The sequence below is a fragment of the Macaca nemestrina genome, chromosome 8 (assembly GCF_043159975.1).
Source record: "Macaca nemestrina isolate mMacNem1 chromosome 8, mMacNem.hap1, whole genome shotgun sequence".
Classification (NCBI taxonomy): domain Eukaryota; kingdom Metazoa; phylum Chordata; class Mammalia; order Primates; family Cercopithecidae; genus Macaca; species Macaca nemestrina.
The window spans coordinates 49,298,857-49,320,697 of record NC_092132.1 but is presented as its reverse complement, the minus strand read 5'-3'; the positions used below and the strand labels follow the sequence as shown (position 1 = coordinate 49,320,697).

The window sequence follows — 21,841 nt, the reverse complement described above, 5'->3', positions numbered from 1 at the left end:
GACTTCCCAGTCACTGAAGGCCCCTCTCCTCCACACACGCTCTCACTGGGGCTGGTGGTCCAGGGAGTTCTTACTCCTTGAAGGCCATGTGAACTATAAGGTCTAACACCCTGTTGATGTAGCCAAATTCATTGTCATACCAGGAAATGAGCTTGACAAAGTAAGTGGTAATTGAGGGCATTTCACCAACATTGAAGGGGGAAAGAGTAGGTGTCACTGTTAAAGACAGAGGAGACAACTTAGTACTCAGTGTAGCCCAGGATGCCCTTCAGGGGAGCTCTCCAATGCCTACTTTACCACCTTATTGATATCATCATATCTGGTAAGTTTCTCCATATGGCAGATCAAGTCCACGACTGATACATTGGCAGTGAGGATATGGAAGACCATGCCAGTGAGCTTCCCATTCAGCTCAGGCATGGCCTTGCCCACACCCTTGGCAGCACCAGTAGATGCAGGAATGATGTTCTGGAGAGCCCTGTGGCCCTCACACCACAGTTTCCCAGAGGGGCCATCCACAGTCTTCTCAGTAGCAATGATGGCATGGACTATGGTCATGAGTCCTCCTCTACAATGCCAAAATTATCATGGATGACCTTGGCCAGGGAGGCTAAGCAGTTGTTGGTTCAGGAAGCATTACTAAGGATCACGAGGTTCTTTTTTCACTTCTCATGGTTAATGCCCACCAAAAACATGGGGGCATTAGCAGAGAGAGAAGAGATGATGATCCTTTTGGCTCCCCACTCTAAGTGAGTCCCAGCCATCTCCAAGATACTGAAGATACTGGAGGATTCCACAGCATAATCAATGCCAGCATCAACCCATTTGATTTTGGTGGGATCTTGCTCCTGGAAGATGGTGATAGTATTGCCATTGGTGACACATTTCCTGTTCACAGCCTTGACAGTGCCATGGAACTTGCCATGGGTGGAATTATACTGGAACATGTAGACTATGTAGTTGAGGTCAATGAAGGAGTCATTGATGGTGACAATATTTACTTTGCCATAGTTAAAAGCTGGAGCTTCATGAGAAGTTGCAGCAGTATATCAAACAGAAGGAGCAGAGACTAGTTGCTGTTTCTGATGCTCATCATTCCTTTGCATAGGTCCATATTTCTATCTGGTATGATTTTCCTTCAGCTTGAAAGACTTCCTTTAACATTTCTTATAATCTATGGGGTGATAGAGCCTTTTAACTTTTGTATTTCTGAAAATTTATTTAATTCAACTTCAGTTTCTGTTTTGAAAGATATTTTCTCTGGTTATTGGAGTCTAGGTTGAAATTCTCTCTTTCAATACTATTAAAAAGTTTGCTTGACTATCTTCTTGCTTACATTGTAATTGTTTCTAATGGAATATCTAATCCTAATCTTTCTTCCTCTGTCTGAACGGTGTCTTTTTTCCTCTGGCTGCTTTTAACATATTTACCTTTTGCTAGTTTTGAACAATTTGACTATGACATACCTGGGTGTAGGTTCTTTCTTTCTTTCTTTCTTTCTTTCTTTCTTTCTTTCTTTCTTTCTTTCTTTCTTTGCTTGAATTTGGGTTTGTTGAGCTTCTTGGATCTGTGGGATTATAGTTTTCATCAAATTTGGAAAATTTAGGGCCATTGTTCTTTAAATGTCTTTCCCTCCATCCTCTTTTGGTGCTCCAATTACCCATAATATTAGGCCCCTTGAAATTGTCCCACCACTCACTGGTGTTCTATTCGTTTCTTTTGAGTCTTATTTCTGTTTCATTTTTTATCGTTTCTATTGCTTCATTATCAAATTCATTAATATTTTCTTCTGCAATGTCTAATATGTTGGTAATCCTCCCAAGTAGGACTTTGATCCCAAACATCATGGTTTTGATCTCTACACTGTGTGGAATACAGTTGCAGCCATGGTTTTAATGTCTTTGCCTGATAATTCTATTGTGTCAGTTCTGCATCAATTTTAATTGATTGTGTTTTTTTCTCCTCAATATGTGTTGTATTTTCCTTTTTTTTTTTTTTTTTGTATGCCTAGTCTTTTTTGTCTAAATGCTAGATATGATCAATTTTACCTTTTTGGATGCTGGATATTTTTATAGCTCTATAAATATTCTTAAACTATATTCTAGAAATCACCTAAAAATAGTTTGATTTCTTGGGGTGTTGCTATTAATATTTGATAAGCAAGACCAGAACAGCATTTGATTTAGGGATAATTATTTTCCACTCATAAGGAGAGATCCTTCTGATACTCTTCCTAGTGACGTTTGCCAGTCTGGATGGTAGAAATAGAAACTATTCCCAGACCTATGTGAGCTCAAGGTACTGTTACCTCTAATTCTTTTATATGGTTCTTTCCCCAGCTTCTGCAGGGATACTGGTCAGTAATTTACTGAATACTTGAGGGGGCCCTTCTGCCGTTCTCTAGAGTTGTCTCTCTGTTCTGTCTAGTACTCTGCCCTATGAGCTCCAGTTGTTTTGATCTCTCCAGACTGTCAGCTTAATCTCCTTAACCCTTAATTTAATCTCCCTAAATTCAGTTCCATGGCTGGAAAACTCTCTCAACACAGTAAGCTGAGGCATAGTTAATTCTTCCCCATCTCTCAGGGATCATTGATGTCTTGAAATCAATTGTTGCCTGGTATCTGATGTCTTGAAAACATTGGTTTTCAGTTGTTTTGGGTAGGAGCGTTGTGTCTTTTTAAGTAATTTTCTTCCTTTGATTTTTTTCTATCTTTTCTTCTGATCTTATAATCAGTTGAATGGTGGACCTAGGTGTCATTTTTTTTCATTTGTTTTTGTTTTTACCCTTTCTTTCTCCAGAAATTGTCTTTACTTTATCTCCATTCTAGCGATCTCCGTAAGGTACTTTTCAAGGTTTATATAATTTCCTACATTATCTTTGTTTTCTTTGGGTTTCTCTTTTGATTTATTTTTTCATGTTAGACATTTTTCTCCAATGACTATGTTTTGAATAAGGAAATGTCTAGGTGAGCCTGAATCATGTGGTAATTCCAAACAGTAAAGAAGCTACCAATGATTACTAATGTCGTGTCAGAAGCGTTCAGTAGCCAAACCCACTGACCAAAAGTGGCACAATTTAAGCTTCAATAAATATAATAATACTAATGCCTTGGATAGAACAAAGTAAATATTTTTAAATCTATGGGTTCATGACAACTGTGAAGCAAAACAAAACCCAACTGGTCATCACTGGAGGATATTAGTAAGCCAATTCATTATTTAAAAAATTGCAAAGAGGAAGAATCAAGTATTAATCATACCTTTCCTATATGTAAGCAAATGTCAAATGAGAGGAATTTCCTTTTTATAGAAACATTCAACTAATAAATGGAAGACTAATAGAATTAGAATATCAATATTTCGCATCGCCTAATAATGGGTAAGCATCAACAACTGCAAACATCAGACGAAAAGAGAGAGCCAGATATTGTATACCACCAAATAAAAGAACAGAGCACCACCTGAAAATATTTCTTCCCCCAAAATTTCAACCTAAATCTGATCTAGCCTTTAGATCTAATTTACAGGAAATGCAGAGAATGAAGATGTTAAACTATTCCACAAAGATGTAACCAGTAAATCTTACCATGCTGTCCTGGGGGGAAACCCTTGATTTTTTAACAAATTGCAAACAAAAAAGAGAAAAAGATGGAGAGAGCCCCTATAGATGAAAAGAGCTTAAAAGACATTCCAACTAATTTCAAGAGACAAATCTAAGTTGAAGCCTGTTTCAATCAAATTATAAAACAAAATTATGACATTTATAAGACAATTTGAGAAAATTTGAACACTATTGGACGATATTAACAAATCATTGTTATTTATTTTGGTTCTGATAATAGTGCGTGGTTATTTTTCTAAAGGCCAGTCTTTCTTTGTTCTTACTTTAGTAATTGTCTATTTTAAGTGGACTAGGAAACAATAATCTGTAAAATAAATCTTGTTTTTCAAGCAGCATGCTTTGAGAGATGCCCGTGTTTAAAAAGCAAAGCCATTAGGGGGAAGTCTCGGAGAAACAATAGTAGGACTGGCATGAAGGTATGGCACACATTTGTGTAGATGTCATGATGTCATGCCAATTCCTGACATTTGGAAAGTCCATGGCAGGATTACCTTTAGTCATCATGACAACCATAGGAGCAGCTTATTTTGCACCCACTTTAAAATGGAAACTGAGGGTTAGAGGTTGAAATGACCTGTCAGGGTCACATGACTGCTAGTGGTCAGTGACAAAGTTGGGATTCTATCCTGGCCAATGTTTCTTCACCACCCTCCCACCCCTGCCTCATTTGTCTTATATATAAAACCCTGGAGTTACCAGTAAGAATATCTTTGGAGAAGTAAAAATTCTTTCAGTCCACTTCCTGGTGGCTGTGGTCATTCACCAGATCCCTGTTCCCCTCTGATGGGGCTGGTCTGTTGCAGAGAGCACTCAGGAAATCTGCCAGGCCCTCAGTCTAGGCCTCCAACCTGGCCTCTAGCTCTAAGGTGCAGGCAGGAGGGAAGCAGCAGCATTCAGGTTCCACGGCAGAAAGGCAAGATGGGTCGGGCTGGGTCTCTGCTGCTTTTCCTTCCCCAGTCTCTGGCCTGCAGTCTGCATTCCAAGAAAACAGTACAGAAAAAGCAGCAGGGATGGTGCAGGGGGAATACAGGCTAAGAGCCAGTCTTTTTTAGGAAAACATGACATAAAACCTAAATATCTAAGGGCGAAAAGATATAATGCCTGGTACTTGCTTCAAAATAACACAGGTGGGAGAAAAAAGAGATGATTTGAGATTGGCCATGTATTGCTTGACAATGAGTAATGTAAGCATTGACACTGAGCAATGGGTGTGTGAGGGTTTATTATACTCTTCTCTCTACTTTTATATGTTTGAAATTTTCTATAACAAAATATTTTTCATTAAACTGTTTAGAAATTCTGTGAGTGAGCAAGACTTGTGTATTGGAGGTCTCCACTCTAGTGAAATGTGTCAGCAGCATGCCAGCTAGATTTGGGGAACTCTCAGTTATCAGTGGGTGAAAGTACTTTCTCTAGGGTTTCTCCAAAGAGAAGTTCTCCAGTTTCCTACCTAAGGTTTGCATGCTTGGATTTGTATGTTTTCAGAGACAAAAGAGGGACACATCCTACGGGTCCTACGTTTCATTAGGGTGGTTCTGACTTACTCGTCTGCTTCAGCTCAACACCTTCCCTGCTCCCCTCTCTATCTGATATCCCTGAATGATTCCAAAGAATACATTTTCAGTATTATTCATTGAATAGAATCCCCTGCTCACACAGCATCAGGGAGGACATCCTGGGATCCAATTCTTCCTTTTGCAAAATTTCAGTTCAATAAGTTCACTATTCAGTCCCTGTATTCAGTCCCACATGTCATGCTCACCTTCAGGTTTTCTTGGTGCCTCTAAATTCTTAAGTACTACAGAAGGAAGTTTGCAGGAGAGAATGAGTTTTCCTGTCATCAGTATCCTTCTTGGTCCCTCATTAGCATCCCTCTTAATAAGTAATTTAGGTTATAACTTCCTCTATTCTATTATGTCAGGTACAACTCCTAGTTCTGTTTTCAATCTTCCAAAAATTGGTTTAAATCTCTTATATTTATCCTTTAATATTTATTTCTTCTTTTTTGAGCCCTAAGAGGTAAAGGGAGAAGATAAAAAACACATGAAATCAACACATCAATTTAACTAGAAGACCAGCTAAGACTGATTTAAAATAAAAGTTGCCTCATGGGAGAAACTGTTTAACTTGTTTACCATCACACCTAACACAGTGTCATGTGCAGAAGTAATTCTGAATAATGCTTATGACAGTCACAAATTTTTTTTATTTATGATGTGTGGCAGGAGGTCAAAGGCACAAGAGCAGAGGAAACCTCTTCTGCTTTGCAAAGAAAACAGGAAAATGTCCAGAGCTCAGAAATTGATCGGTGATGTATGTGCCATTATTCTTTTCAAAGCTACATTTGAAATATTTTTGGCTTTAACTTTCCTTCCCTTATACCAATCATTTTAGTTGTTAAGTTTGTTTAGAAAGTAATTTTTAAAAGATTACACTGATAACCCCAAGCCAGTTTGAGGCAGGCTAAGTCTGCGGATGTGGAACACTTAAAATGTCCATTAGTACTCCTCTTTTGTCACTTACCACCCAGGGGGTCACGCCTTTGGTATGAAAGTTGTTTATAAACTGGTAGCTTTATTTTTAAAACAGAATGGAAGGGCGAAGGTGGAGCTAGGCAGAAGATTGTATGATTAAAGTTTTGAGATCCGTACACATTATGAACCAGTCCTGGGTTTGTGAGTATTTTATAACTCAACCATTAACCACTAATCTTTTGGAACCTGATGCAAAAAGTTTTAATCTCTTTCTAAAACCATAAGGTACTGTTGGGAAGCCAATTCTTTCTACATAATCCCTCAACAAAAGGAGATAATAATAACTTCTCTTTAGATGACATAATTTCATGAAGCTTATGATTATCTATTTCACAATTATTTTGGCATTATAGAAACCTACTGTGATGTTTTCCACGTTTTGGAAATGTGGTTAAAGAGGCTAAATTGGCCTAATTCAACCAGGCTTCAAAAAATCACACACTATATATATATATATATATATATATATATATATATATATTTTTTTTTTTTTTTAGACTGAGTCACGCTCTGTCACCCAGGCTGGAGTGCATGGGCACGATCTTGGCTCACTTCCGCTTGGCAACTCCCGCTTCCTGGGTTCAAGCAATTCTCCCATCTCAGCCTCCCAAGTAGCTGGAACCACAAGTGCGTGCCACCACGCCCAGCTAATTTTTGTATTTTTAGTAGACACGGGATTTCACCCTGGCTCACTTCTGACCTTGGTAACTTCTGCTTCCTGGGTTCAAGTTATTCTCCCACCTCAGCCTCCCGAGTAGCTGGGACCACAGCTACGTGCCACCACATCCGGTTAATTTTTGTATTTTTAGTAGAGATGGGGTTTCACCATGTTGGCCAGGCTGGTCTCCTGACCTCAAGTGATCCCAAAGTACCAGGATTACAGGCATGAGCCACTGTGCCAGCCTCACACCATCTTTTAGATAATACTTCCCCCATGGCTATAGTGATTTGTTTTCCCTCTAAGATTTTCATTTGTGTCACCTCTTCTCTTCTACGCAGGTATTATTATAATGTAGTAACAGGTTCTTCTAGAGGATCAGACATTTTGCATTATGCATAATGGAGGGAGAACGTTCTATCTTACCCAAGTTGTCTTTATGATTATATATATTTAAACAAACAAACAAACAAATAAACCTTCCAGTTCTTCTTGCTGAGTCATGTTCAAGAGCAATGTAGAGGATGTTTCAAATGACTTGCCTGGAGTTCAAACAATCTTAAACTTCCTATTACCCTTCTCTGCCTTCCCTCTATTGACGAAATTTTCTACTAGTCAATAGAAAGCTCAATTTTAAAAACGTATTGCTGTGGCCTGCATTAGTTGTTTGCTGCTGTAACAAATTACAACAAACTTAGTGGCTTAAAATAATACAAATTTATTATCTTAAATCCTGGAAGTCAGAAGTGAAAAATGGGTCTCACTGGGCTAAACCCAAGGTGTTGGCAGGGCTGCATTCTTTCTGGACACTCAAGGGAAAAATCTGTTTCCTTGCCTTTTCCAGCTTCTAGAGGCTGTCCACATTCTGTGCTTTGTGGCCCTATCCTCCGTCTTGAAAGCCAGCAACCCTGAACTGAGTCCTTCTAACGCGGCCATCTCTCCGGTTCTCATGCTTCTGCTTCTATCTTACATTTATAAAGACTCTTGCGGCCAGGCATTGTGGCTCATGCCTGTAATCCCAGCACTTTGGGAGGCCGAGACGGGCGGATCACTTGATGTCAGGAATTTGAGACTAGCCTGGCCAACATGGCAAAACCCTATCTCTACTAAAAATACAAAAATGCTGGGCGTAGTGGCAGGTGCCTGTAATCCCAGCTAGTCGGGAGGCTGAGGCAGGATAATTGCTTGAACCCGGGAGGTGGAGGTTACAGTGAGCCGAGATCATGCCACTGCATTCTAGCCGGGAAAACAGAGCAAATTGGTCTCAAAAAAGAAATAACAAGGCAGGTGATTGGCAAGGTCAATGCTCAATTCTGCTTTGTAATGTAACCTAACATTCACAGGTTCTGGGGATTAGGATGTGGATATGATTGTGGGTGGGAGAGTGGGGGTATTACTCTGCCTACCATATAGTCCTAGTAGGCTTGTAGCAAATAAAGATGTCATTTCTCCCCTTCCCTTGGGAGTAATTTGCTTGGTTGCTGTGGGAAGGATATCTAAATATTTTACAGGAATTTTTAGAACATCCATGAAGTAGGGGGGTGTATTGAAAGAACGAAGGTTATATATTAGCATACATCAGAAACATTTGTGTATGAGAAACTGTGAGCATGCATGCATACAGAAAGTCATCAAGAGATCAAGTTGATTTGTGTTACTCACTCCACAACCGTGGGCCATGGCTCAGCCTCTCCATGTCCATTTCAGAACGTCATTGTACTTGCCCTCACTTTTGCCACACACACAAATTAAATTAAGTTTAATTTAAATGTTGCTTTTCTAAATGTAGACTTCAAGGGTAATATGACTGCAAACACTTTTTGTTGTGACAGAAAACCTAACCCAAATCTGCTTAAACAATAAGGGGAAATTTTTGTCCTAGAAAATGTGCAGAGTAGGTTAGTTTTAAAAAGTAGATTAGTAATCATAGTCCCAGCTCTGTTTTGCCATGATTTTGCTGGCTCTGCTCCCCATCAGGTAGTAACTCGATTCTCAGGTAGAGCTGGCTCATCATGACAAAAATGATTGTAAGACTGGGTACAGTGGCTCAGGCTTGTAATCCCAGCACATTGGAAGGTGGAGGTGGGCGAATCTCCTGAGCCCAGGAGCTCAAGATCAACTTGGGCAAGATGGTAAGACCACATCTCTACAAAAAAAAAAAAAAAATACAAAAATTGGCTGGGCATGGTGGCATTTGCCCATAGTCCCAGCTACTTGGGAGGCTGAGGTGGGAGGATCACTTGAGCCCAGGGTGGTGGAGGCTGCAGTGAGCTGAGATCATGCTACTAAACTCCAGCCTGGGCAACAGAGTGAGACCCTGTCTCAAAAAAAACAAAACAAAAAGTGACTGTAGCACTACAAGCCCTTTTGTGTGTGTGTGTGGTAAGAACACTTAGTCTACCCTCTTCACAATTTTTTAGTGCACATTACACTAGTGTTAACTATGGGTGCTATACTGTATAGCAGTTCTCTAGAACTTCTCACCTGGCTTAACTGAAACTGTATACCAGTTGAACAGCTCCCTTTTTCCCCTCCCCACAGCCTCTGGTAACCACCATTCTATTATCTGCTTCTGTGAGTGTGAATAAGTACATATGCTCCTCAATTTACTATGGAGAAACATCCTGATAATACCATCATAAGTTGAAACATCATAAGTCAAAAGTGCATTTAATACATGTAACCTACTGAACACTATACCTTAGCCTAGCCTGCCATAAACATGCTCAGAACACCTACATTGGCCTACAGTTGGGCAACACCATCTAACACAAAGCCTATTTTATAATAAAATGTCGAATATCTCATGTTAATTTATTGGATGCTGTACTGAAAGTGAAAAACAGAATGGCTATATGGGCACTCGAAGTACAATTTCTACTGAATGCTTATTACTTTCTTTTTTTTTTTTTTTTTTTTGAGATGGAGTCTTGCTCTGTCGCCCAGGCTGGAGTGCAGTGACACAATCTTGGCTCACTGCAAGCTCCACCTCCCAGGTTCATGCCATTCTCCTGCCTCAGCCTCCCGAGTAGCTAGGACTACAGGTGCCCACCACCACACCTGGCTAATTTTTTTGTATTTTTAGTAGAGACAGGGTTTCACCGTGTTAGCCAGGATGGTCTCGATCTCCTGACCTCGTGATCCACCCACCTTGGCCTCCCAAAGTGCTGTGATTACAGGCGTGAGCCACCGCGCCCCACCTGAATGCTTATTACTTTCACACCATCATAAAGTCAAGAAATCATTACGTTGAACCATCATAAGTTGGGGACCATCTGTAGCTACCATTGCTATCCACAGTTTACAGATGAGGACACTAAGGCTTAGGCAGATAAAATGACTTGCCCAGTATCTCAAAAAAAAAAAAAAAAAAAATACATGGAAGCACTGGGACTTAAACCCAAGTCCCCCTATCTTCAAAACTCAAATCTATTCTGTGCATACCACAGAAGTTTGAACCCAATTCTGAACTACATATAATCAAGTTCTGGAAGTTATTTGTGAGTCGTCCTTTCCAAGCTTTTTATGCTTGCTCACTGGGATTTTGTCAGTCATTTTCCTTGTTTGTTTATTTTGTTAAATCCTGATCTTAGTTCGTGCACCATAAGACTTAAACGTCTTGATTTGGAAAGTGAACTCCAAGTCGTGGTTATTGGAGTTCTGGTTAATTGGGGTTTAACTGTACAAATCCCAGAATAGCACAGCTTTTTTGCTTGCAAACAATATCAGCAGCTTGCAAACAGGGTCCTGGGCAGGCTGAGCATTTGAAGCAGAATCAGCCATTTGCTGCACCTTCATGAGAACCACAGTTCCTGCAGGAGGTGGAAAGTAAATACACTCAACCTAATTCCATTGTATTGCGTGGTTTTCATGGGTCACCTGACGCGTCTATCAAAGGAGTGGAAGGTAGTTTCCTTAAGAATCTATGAGCCACAATCACCCACAACCACCTCTCAGTGACAGTCACTTGTGTGAATGAGCTGGGATCCAGACTCTGGGTCATTCCACTGATATGGCTTGAGAAGCACACAAAATCCTGTCTTTCTTTGTTCTGCCAGGACTCCTGGCCCACAGTCAGAATACGGCCTTCTCTGCGCTGCATCCACTGCACTTTCATTGATGATAACAAGGGCTATCCATCGCAGGGTTCCTTTCATTTGCAGGTACTGGCCTAGGTGCTCTGCATACGTTCTCTTGTCCCCAAAATAATACCTGAAAGAGAGGTATTATTGCCCCCATTTTGCAGATGAGCAAGCTGAAACTCAGAAAATTGAAATAACTTTCACTAATTCAGTCCACAAGTACTTATGACTCTGTTAGGCATTTTGGCAGACTCTCAGGATACAGAACTAAAGCACCACCCTCAAGGTGTTTGAAGACTGGTGGGAGTTCCAGACACAGAAACAGATAAATGTATCACAGGAAATTAAATGATAGAACTATGAACAGGGTATTGTGGGAGCAGAGAGGAAGTGCAAGGAATGTGGGGAGAAGAAAGTTCAGAGGAGGCTTCCTGGAAGAGGTGACACAAGAACTGAGTCTTTAAGTCTGCATAGGAATCAGGTACAGAGATTGAGGGGAGGAAAAACAATTCCTGGGAGAGAGCAAGGTAAGTAGAGCCAAAAAGACATGAAGCAACTTGATGTGGGCAGGAACCCAGGGGAGTTTAATGAAGCTGCCACCTACAGGGAGAGAAGACAAAGGTGGGAGCCATGGCTGGAGATGCAAACAGAAGTCAGATTTAGGTGGACTTCATATCCTGTGGTAGGGATATTTCATCTTCTCCTGGGGTTTTAAAGCATTTTAAACACAGTGTTGACTAGAATACAATGTATCAAATAAAGAAACCTTCATCTTCTAGAAGTTAGATCTCATGGCAAATGTTCTGTCCCCAAGGAAAAATAGAGAAATCTTAGGACTATATCCTTTATACTTTTTGACTCCTTCAAATATGCAGGGAACCTAAGGGAGAACTTGATTTGGGGGTCTGTTCACAAGTCAGCATGTCCCTTTTGTGAAATAATCTTCGTGCTTGACTTTTTATGTTTGCTGCTGTGAGAAGCTTGAGTAGAGGGTTGTCCTGGGTCTTGCCAGCACTTCTCAGTTTTGCTTTTTGTTGCTACAACCATTGCCTCTTTGTATAGCCCCTGAAGAAACCCTAACAGGCACCCAGGCAACATGAATCCAAGGAAATATACCCAGTTTGATACCTACATTCTTCAAAAAGAAAATAGCTGGAAATAAAATGAATCAGAAAAGGCAAGGCCCCAGCAAGAAATTTTTCTGAATCACCTTAACAGAACAGTGTCAAAAAGATGTCACTGGGAAAAATACCTGCAGCATAAGAAAGTTGATGTTAAATGTATCTGTGGCTGCAAAACAGCTCATGATAACATAGTCTAGTTATATGGCTGTGCTTTAAGAGACCAGAGCAGCACTTATTGAGCATTCATATGTACAGAATGAGCTCTGAAAGGACAAGCCATATATCTTAAATTTTTCCTGGTGTCTAATACATGTCTGTAAAGTAGAATAAAACAAATAGTAGCTAGTGAATGAATGAATGAATGAAAAAAGATTGCAAAGAATGTGGATACCAAATAAAAAAAAAAACCACACACACAATTGTGTAAAACCCAAAGAGATCTTAGAGATAAATTCATGCAGACCCCTCTTCACCAGCTTAGGAAAGAGAGGTCAACAAAGAGTTTTATTATTCTTATCTATAAAAGTCATTGGCCAGGCACGGTGGCTCATGCCTGTTATCCTAGCACTTTGGGAGGCTGAGGTGGGTGGATCACTTGAGGTCAGGGGTTCGAGACCAGCCTAACCAACATGGCGAAATCCCATCTCTACTAAAAATACAAAAATTAGCGGGATGTGATGGAGTGCACCTGTAATCCCAGCTACTTGGGAGGCTGAGGCAGAAGAATCCAGGAGGCAGAGGTTGCAGTGAGCTGAGATCATCCCACTTACTCCAGCCTGGGCAGCAGAGTGAGACTCCATCTCAAAAAAAAAAAAAAAAAAAAAAAATTCCAGAGCCCACAGAAGTCATCTGAACTACAGAAAGTACACTTGCCAAGCTTCAAAAGAAAAGGGTTCTATAAGCAAAGTGAGTCATAAAAACTTCTTCTGATTGTGGGAACCAAACGGTGGCAGGTTATAAAAGGAAAACGCAGCATGTTCCCATAAACCACAGGGTAAGTCCTGGAGACAGTGTTAACAGGCTTTAGAGTATTGTCATCTCTCTTGTCAATCATGATACCTACCCATGGGCATTCATAGTCTAGTTAATAAGAAAAAATATTGGGAGGCCAAGGTGGGCGGATCACCTGAGGTCAGGAGTTTGAGACCAGCCCGGTCAACATGGGGAAACCCCATCTTTACTAAAAATACAAAAATTAGCCAGACATGTTGGCATGCACCCATAATCCCAGCTGCTCGGGAGGCTGAGGCAGGAGAATTGCTTGAACCCAGGAGGCAGAGGTTGCAGTGAGCCGAGATTACGCCACTGCACTCCAGCCTGGGGGACAGAGCGAGACTCCATCTCAAAAAAAAAAAAAAAAAATACACACACACACACACACACACACACACACACACACACACACACACATATATATATATATACATACAGTCCTCACAATGCCTTTAAGCAGAGAGTCACTTTCAATCAAAAGAAAACTAATAGAATGCAAGCAATGAAAGCGATGAGGGATAAGGCATCCAAGAATAAAGGATAGAGAGACTGTCACTTACGGACAGGCAGGACACTTTTGCCTGCCTATCAACTGAAGGCTCACTTTGGCTTGTTTTCCCAGTAAAGATGGTAGGCTACACCAAACCATCATCACTCTCTCATCTCTGTCTTGTGAACACCGGCTCACAAATTTAAAAGAAGCTCCTTGGCCAGTGGTAAAGGTACAGCCCATAGCCAAGGAAACACTTTTCTTTCTTTGACTCCATTTGTCTTTCTGAGAGATCAAACATAGCAATGGCTAAAATATCACACCCCACCCAACTCACTTCCCAGACTAGATGAGAAAATAACAAAAAGTCACACCAATGACCATGAACTTTGACTTGATCTCTCCTTGCCCAAGCCTGTGCGGGAAAGCACTATCAGGGTTCTAATAACTATCAGAGGTGTCGTTGCAAAGAATCATTTCTTATCTCATTTGTTTACATGCAGAGTCATCTTCTACTTGTCAGAAATAGCCATACTCATTCATGTACACTGTTTCATGCTAGATTTTGTTGTTGTTGCACCCTAGGGAACACATCCAGTGTGAATAAGGAAGTCTTGGTCTGAAGACTCACCAGGCTTGCTTTCTAGGAGAAGGATCTGTCCTTCCAGAAGGATCCTAGGTGTGGGCAAGGGAGACTCAGCATAAGCAGCATCCTGGGGTCCCCACTTCCCTCTGCCCATAGGATTAGGCTCTTAAAAGAGAAGTGCCACAGGCCTGGGATGCTATAATTATCTCAGCCATTTAAGGATTATGCTCCTGGGAGACTATAATTATCCAAATATTGTTGCATTCAGGGATATTTTACTTACAAGGAAGTGCCTTCATTTTTACAGGATCTTTCAAGAGGGCCCAAAGGGTGTGTCCTCTCTAATGTGGTTCCTAAATAAAGCTGGAAATAAACAACTGCATCTGGCATGAGGGTGGGGTCCAGCTGATTCCACCCAACCAAGGACTTTCAACATGGGCAGAAAAAAAATAACTTCCTTTTGTCACCTTAAAAAACAGTTATCAGTCATTCTAGGTCAAAACCTGGGGACTGGGCTGGGCCTGGTGGCTCATGCCTGTAATCCCAGCATTTTGGGAGGCCAAGGCGGGCAGATCACCTGAGGTCAGGAGTTTGAGACCAGCCTGGCCAACATGGTGAAACCCCATCTCTACTAAAAATACAAAAATTAGCTGAGCATGGTGGTGCGTGCCTGTAATCCCTGCTACACAGGAGGCTGAGGCAGGAGACTCGCTTGAACCCAGGAGGCAGAGGTTGCAGTGAGCCAAGATTGTGCCATTGCACTCCAGCCTGGGGAACAAGAGCAAAACTCCATCAAAAAAAAAAAAAAAAAAAAAAACCTGGGGACTTTCTTCTTTCTTAGTCTTGCTCTTCTCCTCCTCCCCACTCACTCTCATACACTTCTCCAGTCTAAATTCCATCTATTTCGAGAAATTATTAAAGAAAGTTCTTGGCATTTAGGGTACAATTTCTTCCTGAGGTTTGTGTATCATATTATTCATATCATAATACCCCCTACCTTTATTTCTCCCTCTAATCCCAATGCAATAATACTTTCTGTAAAAATTATGTAGTCTAAAGTGGGCAGGAGGATTGCAGAGAAAAAGAAGAGTAGTACTATAGTATGAAAAAGAGATGATTGATTCAATTCAGTGAACTGCCTGGATTAAAATAGTTAACATTTATGCAGTCCTTCCTATGTGACAAGCATTCCAAGCATTCTGTGTATCTCATTAATGCTGACAGCATCTTTATGAGATATATACTATTATGATCCCCATTTCACAGATGATAAATCCAGAAACAGAGAGGTTGGGTAACTTGCTCAGAATCATACAGTTGATAGGTGACAGGGTGAAGATCAAAACCCACAGTCTGACTCTGAACTCACGCTTAGCTACTGTGCCATGCCACCTCCTAATCTTGAGTGTATGTCCCATGCCACTCATTGTAAGCCATGCAGTGGGAGGAACAGCAGAATGGAAGGACATGGCTCCTACTTTCCAGGGCTTTGTGAGCTATGAGGAAAGAGACACTTGTGTAAAAATCACCACAGAACAAGGAAAAAAATGTGACAGATAGAATAGGAGAAGCATAGACAACTGCTTTAGGAGTTTAGATTAATTCTGATGTGGCATTAGGAATGGCTTCATAGAGGAGGTGGCATTTGACATGCCTATAGACACAGAGAAGACATGGGTGGATGGCATTCCATGCTGAGGAGAACCTGGGAAGTTCAGGCCAGGCCAGGATGCAGCATGCATGGAAGACAGCAATGAGAAACAAGATTACAAAAGTCTACTGGGGTCAGGGTATGAAGAGCAAAGAGATAGTGAAGAATGGAGTGGGACAGGGTCCCCTTTGGCTGGGGTTGAGGGGAGGCAAGGAAAAAGACAGGCATTGACTTTAGGGTTTGGCCAAGTTTGGATTCCTGTGATCTAGGAGAAGACCATAAAGAATCTGCTGATTCAGTCAGAAGGTATTTTTCCTACAGCTTCTGACTGCTTTTCTTAAATTACCACTGTTCAGGCTTTTATCCAGTCCAGTTCAACAAACAACTCTTGAGGATCTTGCTTGATTGTTGAGTACCAATCACTCCAAAACTTAGTGACCTAAAACAACACGCACTTACTTGCTGACAATTCTGCCATTTGGGCAGGTGTTAGTGGGGACGGCTCATCTCTGCTCCACAGAGCATCAGCCGAGGCAGCTCAGCTGGGGCTGGAAGACCCACCTGCAAGATAGCCTCACTCACATGGCTGGCCAGATGGTGCTGTCCATCGAATGGAAACCTCATTTCTCCTCCAGCTGGCCTCTACATTTGGCTAAGTTAGGCTTCTCACAGCTCAGGGATCTAGTTGTCAGAATTCTTGCAGGAGCTGGCTTCTCTGAAAGAGTAAACCTGGAAGCTGCCAAGCCTTTTTAAGGCTTGGTCTTAAGTTCCTGAACATCATGTCTACCACTTTCTGTTGGACAAAGCAAGTTGGAGGGCCAGTCCAGATTCAATGACAGGAGTCTACCCAAGGGCAGTTACAAAAGCAGTAATCTACCACTATCCCTGGTCAGTTTCAAGACTGGAGATTAAAAGTGTTAAGATGTGGTCCTTGCCTCAAAAAGCTAGAACCATACCATGAAAGTTTGTGTTAGAGTAAAGAGAATGAAGAGACATAATAACTGAAAGTAATGTCTATGCCTTAATTGGACCCTGGTTTTTTTTTTGTTTGTTTGTTTTTGGTTTGGTTTTTTCTTTTTGTTTTTGAGACAGTCTCACTCTATCACCCAGGCTGGAGTGCTTGAAGTGCAGTGGTGCCATCTCGGCTCACCACAACCTCTGCCTCCTCAATTCAAACAATTCTCCTGCCTCAGCCTCCTGAGTAGCTGGGATTACAGGCGTGTGCCACCACACATGGCTAATTTTTGAATTTTTTTTAAATAGAGACGAGGTTTCCCAGTGTTGGCCAGGATGGTCTCAAACTCCTGACCTCTGATCCACCTGCCTCGACCTCCCAAAGTGCTCAGATTACAGGGGTGAGCCACCATGCCGGGTCAGGACCCTGTTTTTTCAAAAATCCAGGTAAGAAGACATTTAAGGGGCAGTAGGGATCTATGTGAAATTAGATGAAACAGGAAATTAATGTTAATTTTCTTAGGTATAATAGTAATATTGTGACTATGCAAGAGATTATCCACATTTTTGAGAGATGAATTATGAAGTATTTTCAGGATGAGATGTCATGATATCTGCAACTTTCAAATGCTTCCAGAAACAAAAATTTGATTGACAGATAATGCAACTATTGGCCAAATGTTAACAATTATTGAATCTAGGTAGCAATAATATGATCGATCATTATCCTATTCTTTCCAGTTTTATAAAACTTTTTGCAACAAAAAGTTGGAGATGAAAAGTTAATGGCCTGCTTTTGACCTCACCATGGAAGAAGGTTTTGTAAGAGAAAACAACCAGAAATACACATAGAAATCATACTTAAATGTGTAAGTTTCCTCATTGCATACCCTGATTTAAGTCTTCCTGCTTAACACACTTTCTAGAACCCACAGGGTAAAGTCTGGAACAAGACTCTCCTAGAAAGGGGAGGTGGCTGCACCGAGCGTGGCACCACCGTGCTGGCTTCTCTGTGCTTCATTTTCTGACTCCAAAGAACAAAATGCTCTTCCTTCATTTCCTTCTACAGCTGAGAGAGACTAGAACTATCAGAAGAGACTTTATGGCAAACACACAGAACTCATAAGAAACATACACTACCAGGGGTACAGCACAGGGCACTAATCCTATCATAGCTTTTCACCAAGTTTGGTTTCTTGTGCATTGCCCATGTGAAAGCACCATCTTGCTGGTTCGAGTTCAGGAATATCAGGGAAGGCTGAATGCTCTTCTGTACTTACCTAGGGTATTACTTCTGGGTTCTGGTTTTGGGTATGAGGACACTTTTTCCCAGACAATGGTACACCAAATGATCACACCCTTCCAGTGGGACTCCATGCCCAAAGTCAAAATTATGATTTAATATGATTCAAGAGCCATTGCATTCCTATAAGAACAATACACATGCACATGGAGCCTTGTTTACACAGAGTCTCCTTGCCACCATTCCTCCAGTAGCAATCACATCAGCGTTGCTCTTCCCTTCCTCCATGACACTTCCCTACTCACGTTGGTTATAAATTCATCTTATCCTCCATGCACCTTCTAAACGGACACACATATACATGCACAATATTATTCCCCTGGCTTCCATGATATGATCATCTTTTGAGTCACCTTCTATTTTACAGATACCCCCTGCTGTATCTTTCTCTAGCTCTTCTTCTCTCACAAATGAGCTGTTTTCATGTGTTTTTTTCACTCCATTGGTAGTTTTCAATTCTGGCTGGATGTCAAAATTACCTGTAGAGCTTTGAAAAGATATACGCGCCCAGGCCCTACTCTTGGAGTTTCTGATTCATTCTGTCCAGGGTAAAGAGCAGACATTCCATTTTTTTACAAGCTCCCCAGGTGATTTCTGCCCTTTATATTCCTGAGAAATCTCATCAAGTAAATGAATGAATAAATTAACAAATGAGGGAACAAATGAAAATCAGGGCTTCAGTATCACGCCTATGCTGATGACACCCATGTCAAATAAACTGCAAGTTTTTCCTGAATACAAATTTAGTATCTTAAGAGGGCATTTAGTAATTTTTTTGTGACACAGAGCTGAGACTTAGCTCCAGCTCTAAGAACATCAATAATTGTCAGTAAATAATTATTGAATGACTAGTGAAGTCATGTTATTTCTAGTCCCGATATATCTTACAAGTTCTAGCCCTACATGTCCAACTGTCTGCTAGACTATTTACATGCACCTCAAACTATGTATGCATCTCAAACAAAATTTGTCTAAAACTTAACTCATCATCTTTTGTGCAAAAGTTGAGTTCCTAGCATCACCATCATCTCAATGTCTCAGACCTGAAACCTCAGCGTCATCTTTGTCTCCCTTATTTGTACAAATAGTAGGTCTGACCCATTGCCAAGTCCTTTCAACCCTATTCCCTAATGTCCTTTACATCTTGGGAGTAAAATACCCAGGCATGAAGTATTCTTCCTCCCAGTGCTAGATGCAGAAAGGCATCCTCTCTTTATGCAGCATAAAGCATCCTCTATTTTGGAGAGGATGTCTTGACATGTTCTAGACCATTAGACTTCTAAATGTTTTACTAATAGGGCAGATCTCTGAACCATCCAGAGTTTATCTCTTGTCCTCTGGAGCCCACATATCTTATCAGGCTCTAATATACTTGCCACTTCTTAGTCATTTGATCTGTTAGAATGTTGTCATCCGTAGAGTGGATGTTCAGTGTTATGTTCAGTGTTATGTTCTGAATGTCCAGATGGCCCAGGTGTCTTTTAACTATATGATGATAGACAATTACAGAGTTAACATAGGCCTGGGTCAAGACTCTACCTGCCTCTTGTTGTCTACTCCAAGTGAATGTGATTCAACTGTATCTGATTCTCCTTTCTGATACTGTTGCGGGGTAACACATTTCCTAGATCAGTGGCTGCATACCATACACCCAAGGCCATGTCAGTCTGTTTCAGCAAAGATGCCGCATCGGGAAGAGCAGCCTTGCAAAGAACTATTACTTGTTTGAGTGTGTGATGATTTACTGTCATCTTCCAGGATCATCTAATTTTCATAAGGGTCAGACTGACAAATTAAATATAAACTTAATAGGGACCGCCACCCTGCATACTTTGTACCTTTAAAGGTGGTGGTAAGCTTCTCCTTCCTCTGGGAGGCAATGTCATTTTTTATTTACTATCTTGGCCAGAACACGTGGGCAGTTTCAGAGGCCGCCACCTGGTTTTCTTCACTACAAGAGCTCTTAACCCAGAAGCCAAAGAATGAATGCACAGGCTGTGCCAACTACTAAGTATGTCCAGGTGTGGCCGTGGTCCCAGTGGACCCACCGTAAGCCAGATCTGGGGTAGGCTAAGTGGAGGCTGTGATGATCTTTGGGTCCTCAGCTATAAAGTCAATTAGGCCTTGAAGTGTTTGCCTATTTCCCTTTTTCCAGTCTACAGCTTCAATATCAATGACAGAAGGAACATTCTTTATGGAAAATTTCCAGCTAATAATCAAGGAGAAATAAAGCATTTTGCAGCCCTCAATAAAAGAATGGATGCAGGTAACAATGGTCAATGAATACTAAAACAACTAAGTAGGCGAGGGTGAACTTTTTATAATGAATGAATGAGGCAGAGAGCAGCCACACCCATTGCTCAATCGTAGCACCACTAATAGAGGAACAATGACAAGTTGTGTGTCTCTTGATGTCATAGACTAGGAAGTATATCACCTTGCAAATATTTTTGTCTAAATAAAATAAATATGAATCTCATTAATCCTAGACCTAATGATCAGCTAATAGAAAAATAAAAGGAATAAAATAATAAGTTAAAGGGCACCAAAAGGAAGCAATCAGCCAAACCTAGAATGTGAGACATTCTACAGAACAAAGTGTCCATTCCTTCAACAAAGAAACAGCACAAGGTAGGGGATACAAGAGGGTGGACTGATATAGGAGGATAAAGAAAGAGACAGAACAACTAAATACAATGTATGGACTTTGTTTATATCCTTGTTTGAATAAACCAACTACAAAAAGACATTTTGAGACAAACAGAAATTTTGAAGAAGACTGTGTATCACATAATAATTAGGGAATATTGTTAATTGTGTTAGGTGTGATGCTGATATTATGAACTAAGTAAAAAAAAATAGAATTTGCTTTAAAATATCCAAGCATACTAATGCTAATGTATATTGTTTTTTATTCATCTTCTACATTGTCCTGTACCCTGCTTCCTCACTTTATGAAATATCAGCTAATGTGGCAAAATGTAATATCATGTGACAAATTTAACTCAGAAAAAAAATGTACTATAGAATGTAGTAGGAAGCACCAGTGAACACTGCAGGAGGAACTAAGTTATTTTTGGATCAGATATTGGCAATTGATTTAAGCAACAGGTATCCAGTGTGAATTCATGGTTCCGTCCAGCCATCTGAGAACGCACCAAAAGCAAGTCAATTCTGCTGCAGTATCAGTGAACCAGACATGAACTCAAATACCTATCGAGCTTTGAATAATGGTCATGTGAGTAGATCTCCTTGCCTGTCATTTTGGATTTTTTAAAAAATTAGTGATGGTGAGCCATTTTTGTGCAGTATGGTTGGCCTTCCCTGAAGAGGGTTTTATGCACATATCTTGCAAACAAACACAGGATATAGAAACCATAATTCCCAGAAACAGAGAAAATCTTTGGATATCACTTCATCTCAGAATATCTGAATTTCCTCCAAATGATAATGTGAAACTTTCATACAGTATGATCTATTAAAAATCAAGACCTCAAGAGTCCAACGGATGCGCAAACATTTGAAACCACCACTAACACAGTATCTCCCTGCATACCTATAAAACTAGTCTAAGCTTTGTGACCCACAAAATTTCCACAGACTGGAGGCCTTCCCAGGTTAAACCACTGTGCAGAAAGGACCTTCTAAAGATCCAAACAAATATAGACTAAATAAAACTACAGGTCATAGTCGCCCATTTTATATAACTATATTTCTGTTTACACAAACATTTATTTTAGTCATATTGCTGTGCTTTAAACATTTGCCATCAATAAATATTTGTGGAATAAATGAATGAATGAATGTTTAGGAATGTTGAAACTTCCTCCGTATCTAGTGATTT

At 40.6% G+C, this 21,841-nt stretch overlaps 1 pseudogene; it reads right to left on the bottom strand.

The window, feature by feature from the left end:
• Positions 1-288: 288 nt before the first annotated feature.
• Positions 289-19,748, bottom strand: LOC105476134 (glyceraldehyde-3-phosphate dehydrogenase-like; annotated as a pseudogene).
• Positions 19,749-21,841: the final 2,093 nt, after the last annotated feature.